Genomic DNA, 15,306 nt, shown 5'->3' with positions numbered 1-15,306 from the left:
TTGGTATTAATTATCTTATGGTGATAATATTGATTTCTCTAAGTTTTCTTCTTTTAAAAGTAGAATGCTTGGAGGAGAGCAGTTCTGGAGAGTTTATAGTATTTTTCACGATTGCAGTTTTGATATGTGACCTCTCCTCTTCAGTGTCACTGGACGATAAGATGAGAAGTAAAGTAAATTATGGAATTTGTGAAGCATTATATTATATGCATATATACGAGAGAATAACTATAATAAAAGTAAAATAATCACCCCGTCGCAAGAGTTGATTACATTCATTAGCTTTCCTGAATCATATTCAAAACTTGTCTAGACATGAAAATGATCAAAGCAAAATGTTTAAATATGTGAAATATATAATATATTTTTCCCTACCTTCTTTATATTAATACCTACAATATAAGATTTAGTAATATGTTTACTTGTGTTTTGTATAATCCTAAACCACAAATGCATAATACCTTTAAATAAAAAAGATCTTCATTGCCAAACAAAATCATTGCTCACAGTGAACTGCGATTTCATACAGGTCGACGGTAATTTTGTCGGGCTTTAATAATGTATGTCTTCTGACCTAGAATACTGTTCTTTAAACATGACCTGTCACACCATTAACTATTATCAAAGTACGTTAAATAACACAAAATTTTGATTGAGTACAAAGCACAATTACTGACTGTAGCACTACCATGACATCAGTATCTGGGCTTCAGGACAAGCAGGTGCATTTTTCGATTATGAAATGAGTCACCATCGGTTAAGTCACCGGGACTAGTGGAATGAGTCATCGTGTAATCAAGTGACCACGAATGCACCCTTTCGATGTTTACTAAATAAAACTGGCTTTCGTTGAAATAACTTGCAGATAAGTAACTTCGTAACGAAAAGTTATGAAAAAAGGGACTTATTTATGGCTTACAATCGTCCACCCTCCAGGAGTGCTCAATTATGTATGCTATCTGTTTAAATGTAGACTTACTCCCATCAATATGCCTGATAATTATTAACTAAATTCAACATTTTCAATAAGACGTAAGTCATCTAAAACATACGTACGCTGCTACCCTTCACGTGAAAGACAAAGGAGCTTGTTGAAACAGAGAAATAAAAATAAAAGGGGGAGGAAGACAAAAAAGTTTATTTAAAAGAGACAGCCGGACAACATGCAATGAATTTATTTCCTACTTTCGAAATTAATTTTCCTTAATAAAGCTTTCCCTTAAGCGCTATAAGATAGCAAATATTGGTTCCCAAATAGCACTGCCTTTGCAACATTTTGTTTTATGTTAGGGCAAAATTTACCTTAAAGTTTACATTTGATGAATACTCACTTCCTTTAGGAGACGAAACTTCTTCGTTAGCTGTTTCTAGATTCCTTGCTTTATGATATATATATATATATATATATATATATATATATATATATATATATATATATATATATATATATATATATATATATATATATATATATATATATATATATCTCATATATATATATATATATATCTATATCTATATATATATATATATCTCTCATATATATAATATATATATATATGCGTGTGTATGTATGTATAAATGTATATATGTACAGTCTCTTCTTCACTTTTTTCAACTATATGCCTCCTATACTACCTTAGAGGCGAGCCTCTCGGTTCTCTGAGCTCAGAGACTCTGGAGGTTAACACCTCCTGGAGGCCTTCTTTTGCGTTGAGGTTCTAGTTCCTTGCCCTTTTCCGCCCTAATTGTAATCCACAACATTCGACTAATAATCAGGTACACACTCACTGGTGATGTCAACAAGGGAACAATGAATTTTTCAGGATACTGTCAAAAGTTGTATCGCTTTCCTGGAATTTCTCGAAACTTGAGTTGTGGTTGAAGGAAGTATACCACAGAACTCTCTCTCTCTCTCTTCTCTAAGTATATAAATACACGCACACACACACACACACACACACACACACACATATATATATATATATATATATATATATATATATATATATATATATATATATATATATATATTCACGGATTTACATTCCTCTCCTCGTCAGGCAGCTAGAAATAAATTATTTTAGGAATAAAACCACCTTTCATTTGAATCGAAGGCTGAGAAATCGGTGGGAAAACCAGGTTAGCGCCCATGCTTTGAGCTAAGAAAGCGTTCCCTACATTCCATTCTTACCTGGCAGGAAATACCCGAGCATGCCAAAACAATAGATCCCTCTTTTTCAACCGCCCTGCTACAAGCACACACCAAAATTTCTCCCCACCCCCACCTTTGGGGTAATATTTTCAAAGTAGTCCCAGGCAGGAAATAGACTTTAAGCCGTAAACCACTAAGGGGGGGGGAGCTAGCACCTTAAACCTTAGGCTCATTATCCTTTGATCTTTTTACTGGCAAGGAATTCACTTTTGGGTGAGGCCTATTGTTCAGACGACCGACGCCACTGCTCCAGAAAACAATCAAGCAGACTCTGTCCAGCCACCAGTCCGGCCACATCTCCTGTCTCAGGTGGCGGCTCAAGCTTCACGATCGTAAGCCCGAGACTTGGTATTTTGGAGCTCAAATATTCGTCTGAAATAGGTAAGCAGAGAGTGAATTTGGCACCAGTCACCATCTGTTTCTCTTCAACAACTTCCTTCCATTTCTCTCATTTAATTTCAAGCTCAAACCCTTCCTCTCCAAAGCTTCCCCCTTTGTGTGATGGCGAGCACGTGTTCCTTGTTTCAAAAGCCCAATCCATTCATATTCCAAGACTGTGATTAAGTGATTTCTCATATTTATAATCTGGGCTACGTAATGTTTAGAATTTAAGAACGTGCATTTTGTGTAATATCATTTTGTGGGGGATTTTCCTTTGTGCATTATTGTGTGTGTGTGTGTTAACATGGAACTCTATTCCAGAATCCCATTCCAGTCCAGCATCTGTCTATGCCAAGATAAACTGTATATGGCTGCCTTGCATTGCTCAAGCTGTACTCGGATTTTCCGTCAGATAGCCAAACCCCTTACAATGCACCGAAGATCAGCCCAACTGTATCGCTGCTAACTGCCTGGCATTTATCCCTGTTACCTTGAGAAGGGATTGTAACTGTTATTGGGGGCATATCATATCAGCATTGTTGTGAGGGGATTTTTTGCCTTGTACAAGATTTTCTTACCCCTTATTTCTGTAAATAAACCCCTGCTAACGTAAAAGAAATTCCTGATTCCAATTTTACAACCTTCCAAGCAGTAAAGTCATATAAATATCCCAGGTAAGTGCAACCATCATCCTTTCTGTTTACAGTTTGGGAACCCATCATCACTTAGGCAGTCATAAAAACATAATTTCCATAAATTCTTTTACACCCAAATCGCCCCAGAGTGTAATATTGGTGACCAATCCCAGGATCCAATTAAGGATCTAGTCAAATTAGCGATCACTAGCCTCGCTATTACACTAGACTAGAAACGAACCAGAAAATAAATCATTTTCTCCATTCCATTTATTCCAAATTAAATACAGCATAGACAGCTGGAGCAAAGGAACCGCAGGTAACAATTTTTACCAATAAGTTATTAGCAAGTAAGGACGTAGTGATTATGGAAGTGAATTATTTGTGTTTGAGAGAAAAAATGCATCAGCGCAACCATCTGTGTTTCGCAGGAATAATAGGGAAAAGTTAGCCAGACTTAAATTAGTGGCAGAGGGAGAAACACAGAAATTTTCGCCCGCAAACTTTCGAGTTCTTAGCGAATAGGAATTAGCAAAGTGCCGTAGGGAGCTTAATGCATGAGTTAGCAAAAGTGAGTTAGTTAGGAACTTATTCACAAATAATTATGGCCAAGAAACTGATCAATTCTTTGTCTGTGATAGATTTTAGAATAGGAAGATAGCTAAAGCATGTGTAGCAATTTCTGGCATCGTGACACTAACAAATTCGCAAAGGAAAGAAGTCAAGGATGCATGCGCGCCAACACCCCAACATTTAGCAACCAGCAAAGGAAGTTTGATCGTAGTATTGCTTTAGCTAATGTCCATTTAAAGTAAAGTGAAGTAAAGGAAAGTAAAGTCGTTGCTAATAGTTGAATTAAAGAACTTGTGCATTTCGAAACCTGTATCTAGTGAAGCAAGTAACTCAGTGCTTTGTTTCTTTGTGTGCTCTGCTCTCCAACAAATTCCCATTTTCTTTGTAAGTGAGTAGCATCCCTCCAACAGCGACCAGCTGACTCCCAGTGCGCGACTCATCACCCACCCCTCAGTCACTGAATGAAAAGATTCATTAATGTCCACTTAAAACGGAAATTTTGCGAACGCTCGAATTCCTTTCAAACCGTTCACAATCTTCATCCTTTTCACTCATCTGGCAAGAACATTAGTAAGTGCATGTAGGTTCAAGAATTCATTTTGTGGAAAAAGGAAAGAGAAAAACTTTAGATTAACATAAATTCATTACCTTAACTTCCCTCGATTTTGAACCCGCGTCAGTCAACTCTACTGCCACATGAGCAAAAGAAAAAGGGAGAGAGAGAGAATTTTACTTGTTGTTGTGTCATATCCATTTTCTTTCTTTTCCAATAGGGAATTTATACACACCTACCTACGAGTTGAAGACAACCCACAAATCATAAAAAGTCATTCACAAAGAATTTTCTTTCTTTCAACTAGCTTTGTCTCGTAAGGACAAACCCATTAGCACAGTTCATATATGTAGTGCCTTAGCGCTTTTGAGCATAGCTTAGCCTGCCCCCTTTCTCCATCAAGTGCTTCTTCATAGGAAAAACTTCAGAGCACTACTGTGCACAGAAAATTAACTATTCCGTCGTAGCAACTGTTGTGCACGAGTTACGGATATCTCATTAAAGACCTGCCTATGTCGCAAGTAATAATTGCTTATTGATTGCCAACCCCATATCCTCCCTCTCCACATGTCAGGGAGCCAACTCGAGTTTTGAAAAAAAAAAAAATCTAACCCACTCGTGTCACGCCCCAGTTTCCATTTCTCACAGTGCCAATAATTTGCAGCACTACCAAGTAACCTAACCACTGAAGCACTCATCTTTTCTTTTCCTTTCCTTTCATTGCCGGTCTGCCAGAGTCTCTCCTTTTTCTTCTTACTCCTTACTTACCGTTCTGCCTCAGACAGAGTGCCATTCCCTTCAGTGCCATTTCGTGCATTGACATTTCACATTGCTCCCCGGAACGCACCGGCATCATAGTGCCAACAAACCCAAGTAATTACTTAAAGCCATTGCACTTATACCAAAGAGACAGAGTGCCACAAACCCAGTGTCTCCACCCATAAAGACCCTAGCCTTCAGGAACACCCCCATTAACCAAGTGGTTTCTGCCCATAAGGACTAGTACCCCTTCAGGAGCACTTCATTAACAGTGCATCCGCCCATAATGACCAGAGAGCCTTCAGGATCACTTCATAAACCCAGCGTTTCCACCCATAAGGCCCAAGTCTGCCTTCAGGAATGCTCCCTCAGTGTGACCTTAGCACCGCACACTCCAAACCCAGTGCCACCTCACTGAAAAGGTGCCACCCACTGAAGTGCCAATACTCTAAAGGACACTTCCAACATTGTCACAAAATCTTTCCTCCAGGAATGCCTCGTCAAGCCACTTAGCCGCCCATCTGCAACAGCAACATGTCAACCGAAGAGCACCAATATTTCAGGGACATAGGAAGGGAGGACAGCCTCACAGGCCAGGCCCTTACCAAGTTTGTAAAGGAGCTGACTGCAGAAAAGAGAAAGTATGAAGAAGAATAGAGCCGGTGAGAAGAAGAAAGAGAAGAACGGAGATGACAGCAGGAGCTAGCCCTCAAGGAAAGGGAATTCGAGTTGGAAAGAGCCAGGAAAGAAAGTGCCAAAGCCATAGCAGCCCAACAAGCCTCTAGCCCCGCACCAGCTGCCCTAAATACCTCACTATCAACCATCAATAACCTCGTTGGCAAATGGACTGAGGATGAGCCAGAACTATGGCTCGAAGAGATCGAGTTCCTCTTCGAGACCTATGATGTCGGCCCGGCTGAGAAGGCCTTATTGCTCACCAAGCACCTGGAAGGGATGGCTAAGGCAGCCCACTGAGCGCTGGAAAGGGATCAATGAGGAGACATGGCTGCCATCTGTGAGGCCATCGCCAAGACGTATGAAATTACTCTTGAGAGGTGGAGACAACGGTTCCGAGGTATGGCTAAGAACTTCAGCTGGTCCTGGACAGAATGGGCCTGTCACAAGACTCAGGTTGGGACCCGCTGGTTTGAATCCTTGCAGTGCAATGCCTTCAAGGGCTTGTTCAACAGGACCATGCTGAAGGACCTCTTCCAGTGTGTGCCCGGGCCTCTGGCTGTGTATCTTAATGACAAGCAGCCAGCCACTATCAAGGAAGCCTGCCACATGGCTGATGCCTGGGAGACTTACAATCCATCCCACAGCACCTTACAACGCTGAATAGTGCCACCCGGACACCTCTCAGGCTCAAATCGCCCACAGAATGGACCACCTAGCAAACCTACTTGCACCATCTGCAAGAGGTACAGTCACGCCAAAGCCGAGTGCCGCTACAAGGCAGATAACCACCAGGGCAACAACCATCGGCAGCCTACCAATAACCACCAATCTTCCTCTCCTCCTACCTCTGCACCACCTTCCCAGCACACCGTCACTGCCAGGAGATCATCCTATCCCAGGGGACCATGCCGAGACTGTGGAGCTCCAGGGCACTCTTCTTCTGGGTATCCTGGCTGCCCAAAACATATGGTCTCTCCCAGGCATGTCAACCTGATCAGTGCCTTAGCCTCCTTGGCTGAGCCGCCGGAGAGAACTCACCCTAAGTGGGTCTGGACACAGTCCGTCTCAGTGGCTTCTCTGGATGGTTCTAGCCTGGTTGATCAGGCCCAAGTGCCAGCCAGTGCCAAGGTAGATGAGCAAACCAGGTGGACAGTGACCTGGGTGGACGAACAGTCCTTGACCGTCCCCACAGTTGTACTCAGGGTGATCACCTTTGGAGCAACAAAATTCACCGCCTTGGGGTCGTCAAGCGTTTTAGGCACAGAGTGGAGTTCCTGCTTGGATGAGACATCCTCTGGGGATGTCCCACCCCCACGCCACTCTGTTGCCTGACTGCTTCCGCCGGTGAGTCCACATCAACCTCTTTTGATCGGGACACAGCCTCTGTGACAGCTGTGCCGCCGTCAGCCAAACCTTCCATTCGCCCAAGAGTGGCATTAAGCAACCCGCATCTAACCACTTCCAGGCTGAATCTGCGGAACACACCACTGGGCGGCCCCCACAAAACTCCTCCCTCACCATGAAGGGATCCTACCAAGTACCGCTGCAGGATCTGCAAATTAAGAGGCCACTCAGAAAGACGGTCAAAGTGCCCCAGCAAACTAGCTGCAGCGGCCACCATTTCCACAGATCCAAAAGGCATTGCCCTCTCATCCAGACAGGGATCTGTCCCAAATCACTCCAGGTACACCGAGGCGTCTTGCTCCCACGGGTCCCTCTTCAGCATTGTCTCACACCAATTCGCTGCCAATGCCACTTGCGAGCACTAGTCAGCGCCAAGCTCTGCCTATTTCAGCCGGAATATCCATGTCAACCTTAATCCCCGTGCGTGGCCCCGAGTTAGTGCCAGTGACGGACCCAGAACCTGACACGGATCCTCCTACAGGAGATCCGCCCAACCTCACAACCATGGTCATCACCCATTGTGAGCCTCTGACCCCTGATGTTTCTTCTTTCCACACTCTTCCACCTGCCGAGGATGACTGGCAGGCCTAGACATTACCTCTTTTCTGGTCGACCAGGAATTGTCTGGCCAGGCCGCAGACGCTGGTTCTATTCCCACAACGGTTGTCGCAGCAGCCGAAGTAGGAGGCTAGCTGGCAACTACTGAGGCTGCCTTTGATCCTGCTCCTGATGGCACTCCTGGCCTTTCTTCAGAGTTGGTACCCTCATCACCTCCTAGGAAGGGCCTAGCCAGACCTTGGAGGCTTCAAAAAAGAAGAAGAAGGGGCAGAAGAGATCCCATTAACACATAAGAGCCATGAGCTCTTCTTGGTACTCGTGCCCAGTTGGCACAGTGCCGCTTCCATCTCAGAGTGATCCTGGCGCCTGCCCAGAGGAGGTAGCCTGTGTGACCTCTGACCCAGTAACATTAACTCCTAACACCTTAGGCATGTGTAACTTACTAACCTTTTCCAACTAACCTCCTTCAAAACCGTTCCAGACTCAAACTGATACCTTACTTAATTGTGTACTGTGATTTACCCTTCAAATTATTCATGTTTAATTTTGTTGCATGCATTAATCATAAAACGTTGCGCAACTCATACTTCATTGCGTGCCATTCGTCAGTGCCAACTCATTCAGTGCCAGAGTCGTAGGATAGTAGGTTAGGTTAGGTATTTACTGTGCGCATTTGCCTAGGAGTAGAGTTCCCCTGTCGTTAGGGACAGCAGTAGAAGTGTATATACCCTTAGATAGGTTAGGCCTGTTGTAGACGTGAAGTTAGCCACCCCAGTTCCCCTCTTAGCAGTTAGGTAGGCCCATTTAGCCATTGCAGTGCAAAAGCATAATTTATGTAGGGTCGCTAGCTGCCCAGTCGGGACGAATTACTATTTAGCCAAGACCTTCATGCACGAAAGGGTGTGAAGGCCTTTCCAAAGGGGGGACCTTTCACGGATATACATTCCTTCCTCATCAGGCAGCTAGGAAATAAATTATTTTAGGAATAAAACCACTTTTCATTTGAATCGTAGGCCAAGAAATCGGTGGGAAAACCAGGTTAGCGCCCATGCTATGAGCTAAGAAAGCGTTCCCTACACTCGGGGGCAAGCTAGCACCTTAAACCTTAGGCTCATTATCCTTAAGACCCCTATTCCTTTGATCGTTTTACTGGTAAGGAATTCACTTTCAGGTGAGTCCTATTGTTCAGATGCCCGATGCCACCACTCCAGAAAACAATCAAGCAGATGCTGTCCAGCCACCAGCCCAGCCATATCTCCTGTCTCAGGTGGCAGCTAAACTTCATGATCGTAAGCTTGAGACTTGGTATTTTGGAGCTCAAGTATTCGTCTGAAATAGGTAAGCAGCGAGTGAATTTGGCACCAGTCACCTTCTGTTTCTCTTCAACAACTTCCTTCCATTTCTCTCATTTATTTTCAAGCTCAAACCCTTCCTCTCCAAAGTTTCCCCCTTCGTGTGATGGCGAGCATGTGTTCCTTGTTTCAAAAGCCCAATGCACTCATACTCCAAGACTGTGATTAAGTGATTTCTCATATTTATAATCTGGGCTACGTAATGTTTAGAATTTAAGAACGTGCATTTTGTGTAATATCATTTTGTGGGGGATTTTCCTTCGTGCATTATTGTGTGTGTGTTAACATGGAACTCTATTCCAGAATCCCATTCCAGTCCAGCATCTGTCTATGCCAAGATAAACTGTATAGGGCTGCCTTGCATTGCTCAAGCTGTACTCGGATTTTTTGTCAGGTAGCCAAACCCCTCACAGCCCAACTGTATCACTGCTAACTGCCTGGCATTTATCCCTGTTACCTTGAGAAGGGATTGTACCTGTTACTGGGGGGCATATCATATTAGCACTGTTGTGAGGGGATTTTTTGCCTTGTACACCATTTTCTTACCCCTTGTTTCTGTAGATAAACCCCTGTTAACGTAAAAGAAATTCCTGATTCTAATTTTACAACCTTCCAAGCAGTAAAGTCTATAAATATCCCAGGTAAGTGCAATCATCATCCTTTCTGTTTACAGTCTGGGAACCCATCGTCACTTAAGCAGTTGTAAAAACGTAATTTCCATAAATTCTTTTACACCCAAATCCCCCAGTCTGTAATAATATATATATATATATATATATATATATATATATATATATATATATATATATATATAATATATATATATAATAATATATATATATATATATATATATATATATATATATATATATATATATATATATATATATATATATTGATGTAATTGATGTAATGATGATGACCTCACCCCTTATCTAGCATAGGGCGATTAATTAAGGTGGACTCTTTGGCTGAGTGGTAAAGCGCTTGGTCACCTTTTCTAGTTCCGTGGATATTGACTGCACACCTCCCACCAGCAACCCAGCTGAGAAAGGGTATTAGAATCGGCTGATGAAAAAAAGCGTGGGCCTAGCATTCTTACTACTAAAGACTTGCTGAGTTATTACAAGACTGCATCCTTGTGATGACAAGCCCTCAAAAGGGGACAGACCCGTAATCCTAAAAAGATGATGATATACATATATATATATATATATATATATATATATATATATATATATATATATATATATATATATATATGTATATATATATATATGTGTGTGTGTGTGTGTGTGTATGTATTAAGCTGTTTCCTCTAAAAGAAAATCATTGCATAATAAAAACGACACACACACATTCATTGCAGTTTTCCCACTTTAACTGCTGAAGGTAACCCATGAAGGAGCAATAAACATTAATACAGGTATGGTAGAATGGAAGCTGTTCATTCGTTTAACCATTTTGGGAGTAAGTATACCGATGAGAAAAGCAACACATCCCAGAATACAGGAAGCAAGGAATGTTGCAGGGTGTATGCAAAAAACTGGGATGAGACTTGAAAAGTTTACGAAAAACAAGTTGTAAATGCATCAAGATGATTGAGCTGACTCTTATTCACTGAAGCGAAATGTGTCTGTTAGAAGCAACGGCAAGGAAAAAAAAATGTTGACGATGTCGAGAGAAGTTGTTTGTATTGAATATGTAACATGAAAATAACTGAAAGAGTGAGAGATTTGGAGAATCAAAAGAGTGGTAAAATGGTTATGTATGTAGTCATGAAATATTCAGTAATGTAGATTCTTGAAAGGCTGGAGAGGGAAACTGATGAAGCGCTTAGCAATGGAAAAGCTGATTTTATAAAAGGCAGGAGTTGTACAGATCAAATACTTGAGTTTAGAGATACATCGCAGCACTGCATGGAATTTAAAAATTCCCCTCTGAAGGACTGTTGATTACGAGAAGGCATAAAATTGCTAAAATCCCCAATATCATAGGTCTTGAATCGCTTTGGTATTCCTGCTAAATACGTAAAACTAATTGAAGTTAACCCTGAATGACGCAGCTATAAAGTTAATGGGACCTTGTCGAGTATATTTATAGTGAAGTGCTGCATGGTAATGCCACGTCACTAATGCCATTTGGCCTTCACATGGTTGGAGATAGAGGAAGTCTAGAAGTAACGACAGAAACTTGACAGACGTAGAATGCACTAACGGATCCCAGGGATGTGGCACCTGGGCAGATCCCCCCCCCCTCTCCCCATATGAAAAATGACAAAATAATAACATTGAAGATTTAGATAATAACATAAATGAGAAACATAAAAATAGATAAAGAATCTATTATATAAAATATATATATATATATATATATATATATATATATATATAATATATATTATAAATATATATGTATAAAATGAAAATTAGCGGGCCCCATGAAATTTTTCTGGATTCGCTAATGTGTGTGTGTTTGTGTGTGTATGTATATATATATATATATATATATATATATATATATATATATATATATATATATATATATATATATAATATATTTCCATTCGTCCCTTTAGCCTGTTAGATAGAAAATCAAATTTAGCGGCAGCTTGAGGAGATGCCATGAAGGGAAGTGAACTTATGTAGGACTATCCCCCCAGATCACCTGATTTGGGGGAAAACAACGCCGACTTCTTAGTCCACCATCGGATGTTTTCAGGGGGGTTAGATAGCCGTTAAGTACAAAGGGCGATCTAGGGATGTAAGTGGGCTGCTCTCCTTACCTTTAAGAGTTTTAGACATAAGATCTATTTCCCTTCGAACTTTGTACTGGTGGAAATTGCATTTCGGGTTGACCGATGTCTTGTGGACGATGCCGCCAACAAAAATACTAGACGCTTCGCACCCACACAGACCTCAGAGCACTCCATTCCACTCAGGGGGCCAGGCGCACGTATCGTGAGTGCGGTCCCATTCCTTTCTACGCGGGCGTTGTGAACTTCTGTGGCTGCAATTCTTCTTCTGCAAGTGAGCTCCCTGCACAGATGGTATCAGGTATGATAAGAAGTGCAATGACGCCAGTTTCTGCTTTTTCTTCACGTGAATTTCTCTCCATTTTCCGAATTTCCAACTTTTCATTCTCCTAAGAAAGGCCCCCCTTCATCCAAATTAAACCTAACAACCCTTGGCCCCCATGACTATCAAACTTAACTTAAATTAATTCAGTGATCAGAATTAAATTACTCCCTCCTTGGTGTTGCCGCAGGCTAATTAAATTTAATTGGTCAATTCCTCCATTGTGCATAATTAAGTTCATGTGAGAGAAACTCATTGGGTTTTGAATGCTGACCTGGAATTCTCTTCCAGAACCTGTTATCCAGCTCCTCGGACAGTCTGTTTCCCTGCCTAGAGAACAAACCCTAGCATAGACAGATAACTGCCATCCTGCCACGTGCAAGAATCTTCTGATTAGCAGTCCGGGGCACTGAACGGGAGCCCCCTGATAACCCCAGTTGCATTAACAACCAAATTAATTTAGCCAGTAGCGACCTTCACGTTCATTTGCATGTTAAATTATTTCAGGGACATAGCCTTTTCAGATTCAGCAGTTTGCTACGCATTGTCTAATTTTATTGCATATTGTATGTGCTTGCTCGCTGTTCAGTCAGCCCTTTTCATATTAATTTCCTGATTACTTCATTTGTAAATAAATTCAATTTAAAGCAAATAATTGGTTAATTTTCCCTCCATAGCGACCTCCAATTCTCTGTTTACTTAAATGTGATATCAGCTTAAGTCGGTTTAACCATTCCATTTATCGCTTATATTCTGAGTGCTGTGTGTTGGCTTTCAAGGCAGTTAATTAAAATACTCATTTCATCCAACTGGCTCCAGCATGTAACAATATATATATATATATATATATATATATATATATATATATATATATATATATATATATATATATATATATATATATATATATATACTAAAAACAGGGCCAATTTATAAACTGTATACATGCTGGGATTGCCTCCTCCAATCCCGCATCCAAACTACGGGAGTAGTCCTGAAAATGTAATAGCCATATTTAAAATTTGTAAACACTTTGACTGAATGTTTATCGTTGCCAAGTAAGACAGGTGAGGCTAAGGTCTGTTTTAGAATCTGACATCAAGCTTTGACTTGTTCTGTTGGGGATTCTGGAATCTTCTTCCTTCCTTCCTCGGAGACAGAGAGATGGTGAAGACGGAAGTTCTTCATCCTGCTACAGGATTTCAAGAGGAATTACTGTACATCCATGAGATAGTCAACGCAATGAAGAGAAGGACAGAAAGATTGGCGAGGGAAAATAGTGCATACAGAAGAATGCAGAGGGATAATGAACAGCATGTGAGGGAAAGTGAGCGACAAGTAAGGATGATCAGAGGTCTGCAGAAGGAAGTTGCTGCTCCAGCTGATGAAATTAAAAAAAACGAAAAGAGTAATGGAAGAGAAAATTCGCCTTCTCTTAGAAGGGTGGGTGTATGCATGCTTGTTTGTATGTTTGAACTCTTACTCTTCATTTCTTACTAATCTCTATTTTTCCTCATCCGTGTTTCAGATCGATATTTTTGGTCTTTCTTTGCAGATGCAGTTAACCGACCTAAGGAAATGTTCTAGAAAAGTGATCTTAAATGAAGCAAAAGTGGATGGACAACGGTTGGGGGCCGCTGGAATTTCACTGGACATGGAAGCTGGAACCTGGGAATACAAAAGAGAAGCCTGGACTTATGGCTGCTGCGGATGGAGGATGGACAGCGGTTGGGGCGTCGCTGGTAGTTCACTAACCGTGGAAGATGGAAATTGGGACCACAAAAGAGAAGCCTGGACTTGTGGCTGAGGCCAAAAGATAGAGAGCAGTTGGGGGGCAGCTGGAAGTTCACTGTCCCTGGAAGATAGACGCTGGGAGCACAAAAGATAAGCCCAGAATCATGGCAAAGGCCGGCAAATGGACAGCAGTTGGAGGGCCACTAGAAGTTCACTGACCCTGGAAGAAGGAAGCTGGGAGTGGAAAAGAGAAGCCTGGACTCGTGGTCAAGGATGGAGGATGGACAGAGGTTGGGGGGCTGCTGGAAGTTCTCTGGCCCTTGAAGATGGAAGCTGGGAGCAGAAAAGAGAAGCCAGGACTTGTGGCAGCAGTCCATGGATGGACAGTGGATGGAACGTGGTTGGGTGGTTGCTGGAAGTTCACTGTCCCTGGAAGATGGAATCTGGGAGCGCAAAAGAGAAGCCCAGACTTGTGGCCGAGGCCAATGGATGGAGAGCGGTTGGGGGGCTGCTGGAAGTTGACTGTCCTTGGAAGATGGAATCTGGGAGCGCAAAAAAGAAACCCAGACTTGTGGCTGAGGCCAACTGATGGAGAGCGGTTAGGGGGCTGCTGGAAGTTCACCGGACCTGGAAGATGGAAGATGGGAGTACAAAAGAGAAGCGCAGACTCATAACCTATGTCGGCGGTTGGAGAGCGGTTGAGGGGCTGCTGGAAGTTCACTGGCCGTGGAAGATGGAAGCTGGGAGCGGAAAAGAGAAGACCAGACTCGTGGCCAAGGCTGGCGGGTGGACAACAGTTGGGCGAGAACCGCTGGAAGTTCACTGGCATTTGTTTTTTAAGATAAGATTGGTAACCCTGAGTAGGATCGTGATAGCTCAGTGGTTTCACCTGATGGTGGTCCCGAGTTAATCCCAACTCATGGCTTGATAGATTTCACTGTCAATGCAACCACGTTGCTTGGTTCCTTGTGGTGAAAGGGGTGGTTAGTTATTGCAGCAGCTCAATAACCGGTCCATTGCCTCTGCTTCTCGTGAGCGACCTTTACACCTTTAAAATTACTTTGTCTTCCGGGTGTTGATGGTGTCCATTCACAGGCGGATCGATTGGTGTAGACTGGGATCGCACTAGGGACCTTGCAACTGTAAGCCCCATGCTCTACTACCAGCACCCAGAGCGAGAACGAGAGAGAAACTACTGTCACATTCACTTGATCTATGAACAGCAAGTATCATGATAACCTCCTCATTTCTTGATCTCCTTTAGCTTTTGGATATGCTTTCTACTGACGGCCTTCGAAAGGAAAATAACGAATCAATTCTCTAAGACTGGATCCAGTGCTACCTTGCGTGACTTTATATATTCACACACACAAAACAAAACAAGAAA

This window comes from Macrobrachium rosenbergii, chromosome 8 (genome assembly GCF_040412425.1).
Source record: "Macrobrachium rosenbergii isolate ZJJX-2024 chromosome 8, ASM4041242v1, whole genome shotgun sequence".
Taxonomy (NCBI): Eukaryota; Metazoa; Arthropoda; class Malacostraca; order Decapoda; family Palaemonidae; genus Macrobrachium; species Macrobrachium rosenbergii.
Note: the sequence above shows the minus strand (reverse complement) of the source record.